The sequence below is a fragment of the Bombina bombina genome, chromosome 3, assembly GCF_027579735.1.
Source record: "Bombina bombina isolate aBomBom1 chromosome 3, aBomBom1.pri, whole genome shotgun sequence".
In the NCBI taxonomy this organism is placed as follows: domain Eukaryota; kingdom Metazoa; phylum Chordata; class Amphibia; order Anura; family Bombinatoridae; genus Bombina; species Bombina bombina.
The window spans coordinates 764,469,915-764,483,854 of record NC_069501.1 but is presented as its reverse complement, the minus strand read 5'-3'; the positions used below and the strand labels follow the sequence as shown (position 1 = coordinate 764,483,854).

General features: G+C 43.8%; 1 long non-coding RNA gene across 1 annotated transcript in view; it reads left to right on the top strand.

The window, feature by feature from the left end:
- The window catches only part of LOC128653997 (uncharacterized), a 48,711-nt gene that overhangs the window by 10,155 nt on the left and 24,616 nt on the right, over positions 1-13,940 (top strand). Inside the window, exon 3 of the long non-coding RNA XR_008401415.1 lies at positions 4,445-4,634. This is a non-coding gene — a long non-coding RNA (uncharacterized LOC128653997). The remainder of the gene's footprint in view (positions 1-4,444; positions 4,635-13,940) is intronic.

Below are 13,940 nucleotides of genomic sequence, written 5' to 3'. Positions count from 1 at the left end.
TGCCCCACTTTAATACCGCCTACCTCCCCTCTTGTGGAGGAGGCGACCACTTCGCCTATCCTCAGCGCCCCCGCAAATGCCAGTGCGAAAGCAGCCCGAAACAAGACCGCCTCGTAGGCTGAACTGCACACTGCCCCCAGATTTACCACCAACGAGCGCAATCTTTCCGTCGTGATCGGCTCCCTCCGATCCTTTGCGGGTGGGGCCAACCGGCCCCATCCCTTCAAGATCTGCCTTACTAGAAAAGTACCTGTATAATCCCTGAAACCTAAGGCTTTATTGAAAAAGGACAATGCCGCTAACCTGCTCAAAGCTGACAATCTGGACATACCCTCAAGCTTCAAGCACGCAAGCCATTCTAGAACGTGTACCTGAGACGCCTGACACAACAAGAAGCCCTTCTGCAAGCTGAAACGCTCCCATGCCCTCCAATGCGCCGAATACGCAGCCCACGTCTTAGGAGCCAGCGATGCCCTGATCATGGGGAGGATGGACTCCCAACCCCCGCCAGCTGCCAAAGGAAAAGAGGGCACGTTAGACCCTCAGCTGCCGCCCTCGGGGCTACCCTTCTAAACTGATCCCATTGAAATCTGGAAAGGGCATCTGCTATCACATTGCTCACCCCTGGGACGTGCCGTGCTGTGAAGCGAACATTAAGCTGCAAACACCGCAAGACGAGGTGCCGTAGGTAGGTCACCACCACCGGTGAGGTTGCTGACAACCTGTTTATGGCATATACCACGCTCATATTGTCTGACCAGAAGATTACTGACCGATTTGACAGCCTCTCTCCCCATAGTTCTATTGCTACCACAATAGGGAAGAGTTCTAGCATCGTAAGGTTACGCGTGAGACCCGCGGCAGCCCAGCCCTCTGGCCATGGCTCCGCACTCCAGTCTCCGTCTAAATAGGCTCCATAGCCAAACCCGCCCGCGGCATCCGTGAACAGATGCAAGGCTTGATTGGAAATGGGCCCATCTCTCCAAAGGCAGACCCCGTTAAAATGAACAAGGAACCTCTCCCAAACTCTCAGGTCGTCCCTCATCTCCTCTGTCACCCGACGCTTGTGGCTAAGCGTCCGAGGCCCCTTCAATTGAGCTTCTAACCTGCGGTTGAAGACCCTCCCCATGGGGATCGCCCTCCCCGCAAAGTTAAGCAACCCCAGAAGGGATTGCAGCTCAGTAATGGAGATATGCTCCGCGCGACATGCTGATTGAACCGCCCCAAGTAGGCGGTCGACTTTATCTTTTGGGAGCCGGCATAGGGAGGCAACAGTGTCGATCTCTATGCCTAGGAACGTCAGGCAGGTACATGGTCCCTGCGTTTTTTCGTGCGCGAGCGGCACTCCAAACTCTGCTGTAATATCCTGCATCACCCGCATCAATGCCGCACATTCATCAGTATCTGGACCCCCTACCAGCAGGAAATCATCCAGGTAGTGAGCCACGGCCCCGCCCCCAGACGCCCTCTGCACTACCCAGTGCAGGAAGGAGCTGAAGCATTCAAAAAGGGCACATGACAAGGAGCAGCCCATGGGCAAACACCTGTCAACAAAAAATTCACCCTCAAACTTCATCCCCATCAGCCGGAATGAGGAAGGATGAAGTGGGAGCAAGCGGAAGGCGGACTCAATGTCCAGCTTGGCCATCAAGGCCCCGCGACCCCGAGAGCGAACCACCTCCAGTGCCTCGTCAAAGGACTGATAATGCACGGAACTGAGGTCCGGATCTATCGCATCGTTCACTGACGCCCCCTTGGGATAAGACAAGTGGTGAATGAGCCTGTACTTCCCCTTCTCCCGCTTGGGAACTACCCCCAGTGGAGAGACTACTAGATCCGCGATTGGTCGTTCCCGAAATGGGCCGACCACCCTCCCCAGCCTCAGTTCCTTATCCAGCTTCTCCCTCACTACGTGCGGGAACTCATAAGCTGACTTTAGGTTACGGTGGACGGAGGACCCAGTTACTTGCGATGTAATCGGTATCCTAAACCCCACCCTCAATCCCGACGACAGGACTGCCGCTGCCTCGCCGTCAGGATACAGCGCCAGCCACGGCGCCATCCTCTCGTACCTAAGTGGAGTTGGGGCCCTTGCCCCCAGGTCCCCCTCTACTAATCGGGGAGGGTGCACCGGCTCCCCTTCTATTCGCGCATTCTGCACCCGGGTGGGGTCCGCTGCAAAACTTGCAGATGTGCCGAAAGGAGCAATTTGCTCCCCTGTCACACTGCTTGTCCTGGAATTTCCAGCACTCCCTCCCCCGCCTCTTCGGGCGCGGAAAGGACCGCTGCGTCCCAGGCTTCGCCGCCCCGGTTGGCGAAGTAGACCTCTCGCGCCCCAACTTAGACCACAGGTGCATATCTTGCGTCCCGAAGTGTAAGATGGGGTTACCCACCATTTTCTTGCGAAACGCCACATCGTAGTCCCGCCAAGCACCTTCCCTGAACCTTTTGTAAATATCACCAATAGTGTCTTGATATTTAAAAAGGTTATGCCCCTGAGTCGGCCACCTATCAACATAGCAGGACGCCAACACCCTATATCCAGCCTGCCATTCCTCATAAGTTTCCTGGCGCCTAACTTTCTTGGGGCCCGAGCCCTCGGCCGCCCTCTCCTTAGCTCTACAGGCTTCCGGAGTGAGTTCGTAGATATTCACATATCTACCCTCTTGGATCTTTTTAATCACTTTAGCCTTCAAATGGCCGTAAAGTGAGTGGACTAGGCATGGGTAGGAATCCCCATGCACCGCCACTTTTCTTGATGCCACCTGCCCCGCCGGCGCAACTCCCGCTTGCGCTAAGGAATTGTTCTCCACGACACCCTGCGTGCCTGCCTTCGCCTGCACCTGCGCTGCCACTAATTTTTTAATCATTCTAAACATTTGTTGTTGGCCCTTTCCCACTAAACCCAGCCCTGCCTCGCTATCAGAACCTGAGTCACTAGAGGAAGACCCCATGTTAGTGTGTGTAATATCAGTGATTGTGCACTCACCAGCTTGAGACAGCTGCTGCGACACTCCTTCCGATGGCTGTGGTTGTCCGCCTTCTGAAATGCTAGCAAGTCCCACAGCTCCTCCATTTGCCATGCAATGGCCGCTTGTACCAGCCTCCATTCTGCGTTCAGCACCTGATGACACCTGAGGAGACAAAACAGACTGGGGAGTACTCTGAGTGACGAAGAGGGCCCCAGATGGGGCCGCACCCTCCTTTTCGACACCCCTAGCCCTCTCTTGCACCCCAAGTGCTGCAGCCACCGCCCTTCTAATCAAATCCTCCTGAACACCCAATGCCTGACTAACGCATTCTCTCACCTCGCGCTGTACCTCAGCAGCGATCTGCGCACTGTCCACACGTGCATTCACACCCCTCAACTGGCCCTGCCTAGAAGCATTTACATTACCTATAGTACCTGACCCAAGAGTCACATTTTCATTGCCTTGTCTATTAGCTATCTGCTCCCTCTGCTGCTCAGGGGCCTGTTGCGGACGTACCGCTTCTTGAAAGTAGGGGGCATCATTTGCACCTAAACTTTGTCCCCTGCAAACTCTCACACTTTGCTCCTGACTCTGTGGCTGATCTCTCATGATAAGATCCCTGTTCATACCGGCAACAGCACCATTCGAGCCACTACCCCTCAGCACCACAACCTCCGCTTCTATTGGAGGTATAACCTGCTGCCTGTGACCCATGGGGTCCCCATCTGCCGTGATGGCGTCATCTGCGCCTCTAACACATGAGCCTCTCACCTGCCGCCTATGCTCCTCGCCTGCAGCCACACTCACCACCTGCCCGGTACCCGCCCCCCTGCCCCCTGCGGCCGTCGTCGCCACCCGGAGTCTCCCCAACTTACTAGGGGCTGCTCCGGAAGGCTCCTCCGGCTGGTCAGCAGGGCGGCGTTGTGTGCGCGTGCGACCGCGCTCCTCCCCAGAAGAAGATCCGTCAGAGGGGGAGGAGACGCGACGCACGTTACGTGCGGGGGCGTGGCCACGCCCCATGCTGCTAGAAGGCCTCAAGCCCGCCCGGCCGCGGCAGCCACCGGCAATAACCCCAGACCCTCCGGCACCATCCAGGCCCTGCACTATGCCGCCCGACCCCCGGCCAGAGGCCAGAGACTGGGCAAGGGCCAAGACAGTGGCCAGAGCGCCCGGCGGAAGCGCCGGGAGCTGCTGCATAAGGGCCCCAATGTCTGCTCCATGCTCCCCAGCTCCCCCTACCTCAGGCCCAGTCCTAGCAGAAACCTGGGCAGAATCAACACTGGGAACCGCTCTCCCTGCTCCTCTTCCCCTAGCCCTGGTGCTTGCCCCCGCCCCCGCCCTGCTAGAAGGGGTGTAACTGAGCTCCCTCCTAACCCTCTGTCTAGTAGCAATGGAGGGCCTACTGGGAACCCTAACTTGGGGGGTAGGGGGTACCACATCATCCAGGTCTGACTCCTCATTTTCTCCTGCAGGTCTCTTTCTTCTTGAAGGCTCCACCACCGCATCCCTGTACCTCCTGGGAGGCAAAGAAGTACGCCTGGCACGCTTCATGATCCCTGGGGCCTAAAGTTCAAGATATCCAGCACAGAAGAAAGTTCTCCTCGAAGTCTGGAGGCAGGAAGAGGCCGAATCCACTGGAACAGGACCCTATAAAGGCAAGAGGTACACCCTCCCACACATTTGCAACATTGTAGCATACACACACTTCTAGAATCCTCCAGACTTCAAGTCAGCTATCCCTTAATTTTGCTACAGGCCCACTAGAGGGCCCTCCACTTCCATTAGCTGTAATGAAGATGCAGTATAAATTAGTTATTAATATAGATATGAAATTCAAATACTGCATTGTCCTCCGCCCACTTTAAAAGTAAACTTTTCTGTGAGCTAACAGATTGAATTGTTGTCCAATCAGCGCTCTCCCCATATGGCACTTTTGTTGTAGCTAGAGCATTGATTGGAGTGTAATTCAATCATTTAGCTGACAGGAAAATTGACTTTTGAAGTGGGTGGTGTAACGTGGGGTATTTGAATTTCATATCTATATTAATAACTAAGTTATAGCGCATCTTCATTGCACATGATGAATAAAACCCCATCTAAAATAGCGCTTACATTCCAGATCTGATTTTATAAAGGGGAGAGTTTACCATCACTTTAAGATTTTAGATTTTGTCCTTAAACTGTTTTACATTGAAGCCTTCTACTTTCTTTTTTGTATTTTATTGTGTTTGGATTTTGAATACAACAATGTATTTAGTATTCTTATTTTACAAATTCTGGATGTGCTTGGATTGGCTGGATAGAGGAGTTCCCTGGGTACATTCTCTAGGCATTTTACAGCTGCAGGTCTCACTTTTGTTTGCTCAAAATATAACATAAATGTATTTAACTGACAGAAAAGTAATGTGTGCTAAACAAGAAGCATATATAACTTAAACTGTAAAGAAAACATTTACATTTGCTCCAGAATTTATGTCAATGTCAAATACTCCCTTGTTAACTTGACTCTAACAGGCCCATTTAACAAGCTCCGTACGGAGTCTGAAGACTCGCCAGAAACACAACTTATGAAGCAGCGGTCTAAAGACCGCTGCTTCATAACCCTGTCCGCCTGCTCTGAGCAGGCGGACAGGAATCGCCGGAAATCAACCCGATCGAATACGATCGGGTTGATTGACACCTCCCTGCTGGTGGCCAATTGGCCGCGAGTCAGCAGGGGGCGGCGTTGCACCAGCAGCTCTTGTGAGCTGCTGGTGCAATGTTAAATGCGGAGAGCGTATTGCTCTCCGCATTTAGCGAGGTCTTGCGGACCTGATCCGCAGTATCGGATCAGGTCCTCAAGCCCTTTGATAAATAGGCCCCTAAGTAGTTAGATTCTGTATTCCAGAAACATTTATTATATTTCTATGAAAGTCAGTTATAATATCTATGGGTTCAACCCTTTATCTTAGAGAATTCAGGAAGTTCCGCACCTGTAAATTATGCACTCTAATTTCACGCCATGCCCTAAAATCAGGCCCCTGGTATAGTTTTTTTTTTCTGCTAGCTTTGTGTATAGTCTAATATCTAAGCTTATTAAGTCCTTATTCTAAAACATTTTTTATTAAAGTTTAAGGGAATATTTGTAGATAAATAATTTCATAAGCTTTGCTAACAGACTTTAGTTTGTCCTTTTATTTGGGGGAAAACATGCTCATTAGATCTTGAGATATAAAGCCTTAAAAAATAATAGCACTGTTCCGTAATACTTATATACTGTTCCTGTATACTAATATATGCCCATTACTTCTTTTTTTTTATGAGTTGTCAGAAACTTTATTTTAATTTTGGCAATTAATGTGATTTAAAGTAGCTAATTTAATTTTAGTAGTTGTGGTGGGAAATAAGCAATTAGATTTTGGTTTACTTATAAATTTAGCAACATGGGGTGGGACTAGAGTAGAAAAGACAGAATAACTGAGCAGTCCATGTTTAAAAATCAGTCTTGTTTGATTATAATATATGGCCTCTATGTATGTAGCAATATACCTTCTGCCAACCTTTTTTCTCATTTTCATATTAGTGGTCAGAACCATGCTATATATATGCAAATTTGTATAACATCAACAACCAACATGTTGCTGGATTATTTTTTTAATACTTCTGCTGTCCTTTTTAACATCCGAAAATATTTTTTGGTAAATGTTACACTGGATAGACTTAATTTAAACAGGAAAGAGTGTCCAATTACTTAGGGATTTATGTGTCTTTTAAAAGCAATTATCTTTATTTAGTATGGTGAAACTACAAAGTTATGTCTCTGAGAAGATATTTTAAGATCTGCTGGCTAATTAAAGTATAATAAATATGTATCTAGTTTACAATATCAGAAGGTCAGAAACATTTTCTGTTGTCGAACAAAATACTTAATTTTAATAATTAACAAATTATCATTAATGTTAAACTATAAACTGTACAGTTATCATTGCACAAGGATATCTTCCCCTGCTTAGTTCATGGAGCCTTAAGTGTATGGTGATGACCAATGGAACCACATCAATAATTTTAATATAACGACCATACCCCCATATTGTAATTGAAGCATACTTGTGTGATTGAACTGGCTTTTTTATTTTGTGGAGGTCTATACAACACACAGTGGTTTTTAAGATATACTGGGTTAGACATATAGAATGGAATCCCCCACAAAGCAATGCAAACAGGGATGTGTACTTATTGTTCAAATTGAGTCACAAGCCGCAACAGCCAGCATCCTGATGGGGTTACTGTTTGCAAGATGCTGTCGTCATCAAAGGGAAACAGCCAGACGGTAGCGTCACAAACAGACAAGGTGCAAGTCGGAGGGGCGGGAACCAAAACCCCAATGGAATAGCCAACAAACAAGATACGGCTGCACAACGGATCCCCAAAATATATTTTTTAATGTTTATTGAAGGCACATACCAAGGCAGACAGGTGGAACAAGAGGCAGTCTGACGCGCTTTGCACCCCCTAGTGGCACTTAATCATAGATTTAATTAGTGTACATAATGGACATCTTTATATAGGGCAACAAATGCCCTCACACTTGCCCATACTTTTATTAGACATAAAGCGCAAAAAGAATTGCCCAATATATATATATATATATATATATATATATGTCCCTATTATGTACACCAACTGCACAGATAAAACAAAATATTTATACAGTTCAATAAATGCAATTAGATTTTACACAAAATATATTGTTATTAATATTGATGATTAATCATCTTTAAGAGTTTTTTTTTTTCCAACTAAGGCAAAAATGCCAATCAGAGGAGGAAATAAATCCAAAATTTTGGATAAAAAAAGAGCTCTACTGGATATTTAAATTAAAAACAAGAATCCCCGTTGGCATGGGCATAGAATTGGACATTAGCTATTTTGTATAAAATTCAAAGCCCTATTGTATAATTGTAGGAGGTTAAATTTTGTGTAATATGGTTATGAATACATAATAGGGGTATGTGTTGTTCACACTAACTTTAGTATTATCACCACACACTATGTATGACCTCTAATGATAGGATTTTGTGTCATGTTATTTTTAAGTATATAATAATTTTACTGAATACTTGTTCATCCAACAGAATTTAAAAATGTAAATCCCTGTATCTTTTTCCGTGATTTTAAAAAACTCTTAAAGATTATTAATCATCAATATTAATAACGATATATTTTGAATATGTCAGGCTTCATCATAAAAATATAGTATTGAAGAGGTTTCCACAGAAATATCTAATAATAGTGAATTAAAGAAATCCCAAATTGTTCTATTAAATTTGTTGGAGGAAAACTGTATGACAACAAACACTACTTTTGCGAAGGTATAACATTGTTAAAAGCATTTTTACCATACCGTAGCACTGCGGAATCTGTTAGCGCTCTACAATAACCGATAATAATAATAATAATAATATTATTATTATTATTATTATTAAGTGTTGCAGACATTTGCATGTTCCTAAACCAACCTACCCACTTTTTAGCAAAGGATATTGAGAGGAACAAAGTACATTTTATAACAGAAGTATACTGTATCTGAATGAAAACATTTTGGGTTTCATATGCCTTTAAGGATCATCTTCTAGCCTTAATTAAACAACTTTAAATCTGAATTACATTGCATTCCTGGTGGTGTAGGGCTCTGACATCACCTGGGGAATTCAGGGATGCCAGTGATATCACCACAGATGTGCGTTGTAATGTTACCAAACCCGGAAGTGGTATGAAGAATATCAGGGCTTCAGGGTGCTGGATGGAGGGGTTGATATTCCAACCCCTTGATCTCAGCTCCCTTAAGCCCTAGAAACCCCCCAAGACTCACCGTTTGAAATTTAAAATTATGTGTGTCTTGGTGGTTAAAGTTTAAGCATATTAAAAAACAAAAAAACCCCACTTGTTTTAATATATTAAATATTTGAATGTCCTTATAACATGCAATCAAAAAGGAATAGAGACCCACAAGACCCTTATTTTAGAAATAAAGCCCCATTATAAGTTTTGTTAGCCTGGTGATCAATGTGGTAATAGTGATCACCTGGTGTTAATAAATGTGCATTTATTTGCATAGAAGTTCATGGGAGCCCCTGTGTGCAGATCAAAGTTACATACATATACCAAAAGCCCCTTATTTATATGAGGATAGCCCCTTTTTTTAATATAGAGTTAAGAGAGAAAAAAAAGACACACACAATAATGTTTATAACCTTGTTTAATACAATTTTAATTAAAAAAAATCATTTTTTCACACTTTTTGTTTTCGGTTTCTTACACATCATGATATAAAGTATACAAAAATAATCGTATAGTTTCAATATGCAGGGTCTACTGAAAAAAAATATATTATATGTGTGGGTTTCTAACTGAAAAATGACCTACTATAGGGCCTAAATGTTAGCAGCATCTGAAAACTGCAAAGCAGCTCAGCACATGGTTGAAAATGGCTCAGCAGTTAAAGGGTTACATTTCAAGCTTAATATAAACTTCAAAGTCATTTAATCTGATTGAATGGGAAAATAAGTTTAGCATGATCCATTTCCATTCTTCTGAAATTTTCATTGCTATGATAATTCCTTACACATTGCAAATGCAATGGAAGAACATATACATCTTAACAGATACAGAAAGATAAGAGCAATGATAGGACACAGGCTTCCCACATAATAAATTGGGACCTATAATTGAAATCTTGATTGTGCTGCTGATCATATTTTGCTCTGTTAATCAGATTTCAAGGGCTTTACTCTTTTCCCCGATCACTTTTCTTTATTATAATCACAATAACTCATTCATTAGCCGTGTGATTTTCAGGATTCTTCATGACCTTGAATTCCTGTTTGACCTACTATTGTTATTGAGCAAATCCATAGCTGACACTACCAACTGTATTACTGTAGTCTCTATTACAGCAACGCTAAACTCTAAAATAATTTGAAGCTATAATTTTGTTAGCTACATTTGCATAGTTAGGAACATTTTAAGCAATCACTGTGTAGCATATGAGGCGGTGGGAAAAAATAGCCTTTAGAAAAGAAAACAAATAATAAAACTAAAGGAGGAATTGAGCAACTGACTGTGCTCACAGATAAAGAGTTCAGGTGTGTATAGTGTGCTAAGGGAGGCTGCCACCTTCGCGGCATGCAGTGTTATAGGATCCTCAATGTATAAACACATCCAAGATAGTCCCCAAATAGACCCAGGATAGAGATGCTTTCTGTATAATTTGCACAGACTTAGAGCTCATAGGCAAAGAGACATTTTCTGATAACTGTTAAAGCAGCGCTCATTGTATAAAGTCAATTGGTAACTGCATGTCCCAAGACAGAGATCTCTATGTCAGTTACTTTTTCACTCACTGTCAGCTTCCCACTTCTGCAATCAATAGCGTAGGGGTTAGAGTATAAAGAAATCACATGCAGTAAAACCTCCAAAGTTAACCGCTACCGTAAGATATCAACAGGAAGATAGATATATATATTAAAACATCCTGGCAGCTATTATGTGTGCTATAAAGCTGTTAGCGGTAAGCGGATAGGATACTGCCGGTCCCAAGCTCCAAAAAGCCAAATAAGACAACAGTCCAGGGGCAAAAAACAACAGAGCCAATACTGTAGATATGTACTCACAATACCGGGGATCTGGAGAGTGGTAGTTTCAGGTTGTAGTCCTCAACGCCGGGTGCAGCACAAACAGCTTATTGCCGGATAAACACTGCTCAGCCTCTCACAGTAGCACACTCCTCCTCCAATCAGTGTGAGTCAGCAGGGTCAGCTGGAGCCCAAATCGGCCCGGAGAAAGCCAAACGGAAGTGGAGTCCCAGTACTCCACAGAAATGTAAGAGAAAAAAGATGATCCAAGGCTTTGTCCAGGAAAAGGGAAAAACGTTGCACTCAAGTTCAAAACATAAAATGTAGAAAAAAGCCTTTATTATATAAACATAGGATAAAACAGGTCACAAAATGATCTCTGCATAGAGATCTGGTACAAAAGGTCTGACCGGTTTTGGCTCAGAGTGGCCGTAGTCATAGACTGATAACAGGTGTTCAACACAGAGCACCTGATATACCTGTTAACCACTCCCCCAGTGGGAGTGGTGAAAAAATAAAACCAGGTTAAAAACAAACTAGTATCTCAAAGCAGTGCAGATGAAGGAATTAACATATATATATAATACATAATATATGTACATGGGTATAAATAGAACAATTATATAGGGAAATAAGTTAAACACATAAGTAACAAGAGCAATATGCTAAAATGTTACTAAGAATATCGGCAGAGTTATCCTATACAGATATTTATATACAAGTGGGAATGCACATACATAGTGTGATAGTGAAAATAAATTTTGTCAGATACATAACTAAATAATCAAATAATGAGACTTCCATAAAAATAAAGTACAAAAGTAATAAAAATACATATTTTAAATTACTAAAGTACTATATGAAATAGGTGGTTACTCATAAATTAAATACATAATATAACCTGAAGAAATATTTCCACATAATCTAAAGCTAACAGTAGCACCCACAGTAGACTGATATAGGCAACTCTATGCAAGTAAAATAACTAAATAAGATAGTAAAGCATAGCCACTATCTATGCCAAAAATTGATGATGTCAAATTCGGAATTGAAACCCTCAGGCAACAGACTACCAAGCCTATGTATCCAATAAATCTCCTGTCTAGAGAGAATATGGAACAAATTGCCCCCTCTTGGTGGTCTGGACACTTGTTCTATAGCCTGCCACCTGAGGGTTCCAACGTCTCCCGAATGAACTTCCAAAAAATGCTTAGATAAAGCAGAGACAGCCCTTTCCTGTGAGACATAAGAGAGATGCTCCCTAATTCGCTTGCCCACAGGTCTAGTGGTTCTGCCCACGTATTGTTTGTTACACTCAGTGCACTCAATGAGGTATATGACATATTTGCTGCCACACTTAATGCAACCTCTAGTGTCAAACACTTCTGACGTTCGGGCTGAGGTAAATGTTTTGGAAACATACATGTGGTCACATGACTTACATGTTCTTTTACCACACTTGTAAGTTCCCTTTACCTTCAGCCAGGAGCTGCCACTATCTTTCTGTGGCAGCATACTAGGAGACAAGATGTTACCCAAGGTTAGATTCCTTTTGTAAATAAAGTTACAGCCATCATCCATAATTTTCCTTAGAACCGTGTCACCACGGAGAATAGGCAGGTTCTTCTCAATTACCTTGCAAACTTTATTGAACTGATTAGAAAAGGCCGTAACCAGGGTAGGTTTGAACCTAGAAGAAGGATGATGCATCGATTTGTTTTCTTTTTGCCGACCATGGACACTTTTTCTGTCCATAGCCGACACCTCAGAGAAGGCCCTGTGTATCAAATTCTTAGGGTACCCCCTGTCCTTCAATCTAAATTTTAGTTCCTCACTCTCCCTAAGGAAATCCTCTTCCCGGGAACAATTTCTTTTAATCCGCATGAATTGGCCTTTAGCAATGCCTTTGAAGACATGCCGAGGATGACTGCTTCTGGCATGCAACAGCGTGTTCCCAGAAATAGGCTTCCTATAAAGAGATGAGGACACCCCCCTGGTTAGAGCATCAGAACTGAGGGTCACATCCAAATAGTTGACACTGGTCTGATTCCACTCAAAGGTGAAACTCAGGCCCACATTATTAGTGTTGAACGTGTCAACCAGCGATTTTACTTGATCTTTATTGCCTGACCAGATGACCAACAGGTCATCTATATAGCGAAGATATTTAACAATATACCGAGTATTGTCTCTATTACCTCCAAAGACATGGAACCGCTCCCACCAACCCATAAATAGGTTGGCATAGGAGGGGGCAAACTTGGCCCCCATAGCGGTTCCACGTCTCTGGAGGTAAAATTTTCCTTCGAACATAAAAAAGTTATGCTGGAGTAGAAAATGAACCGCTCTCAGCACGAACTCCCTATGCTCCAAGGAGAGGTCAGTCTCCATTCTCAAAAAGTAAGATACTGCTTTTAGGCCACATTCGTGGGGAATAGAGGAGTACAAGGACACAGCGTCGATAGTAATCCAGCTGTATCCTGACTCCCAAATCACGTCTTCAAGTTTAGAGAGCACATGAGTTGTGTCTTTAACAAAACTTGGCAACTTTTGAACTAGGGGTTGAAGGAATTGGTCCACCCACTTGGAGAGAGGTTCCAATAAGGAGCCAATCCCTGCCACTATTGGCCTACCTTGTACATCCACTAGGCTCTTATGGACCTTTGGAAAGAGGTGGAAGATGGGCACCACAGGACTATCGACCATTAGACAGTCATATGTCTGTTCATCAAAAATGCCCATCTCCACCCCATCATCCAAAAGGTCCCTAAGAATAGCTCTATACTGCATTGTGGGATCCCTGGCTAGTTCCATATAGGCCTCAGGATCTTCAAGTTGTCTTAAGGCCTCCTTAATGTACATGTCTTTATCCAGCAAAACCACACTGCCCCCTTTGTCAGACTGACGTATGACCACCTCCTTATTATTCTGTAGGGTCGCTACTGCCTCTCTTTCTAGTCTTGACAAATTAGAGTAACGGTCTGATTTGCTGGATTTATCCAGTGCAGTGAGATCTTCAATGACTCTTTTGTGAAAAACTTCTAGGCCTTTACCCCTAGTTTGCAACGGATAAAAGTTTGACCTAGATTTCAAATTGTATTGATGGTAGTTGGTTTGCGAGGTGGTTAATCTCGCCTCCTGTGTACCACCCAAATCTTCTAGGTCTGTCAGAGCACAGGCATCACTGAACGATAAGTCAGCTTGACTCCTCTCTTGATCATGTGTAAATGAAGTATCAGGTGCGCTATCAGTAGATGTTGAGAAGAACTTCCTCAGGGTAAGGTCCCTTACCATTTTATTTACATCCAATATAGTCTGGAATAGATCAAAGTCCCTGGATGGGACAAAGTTAAGA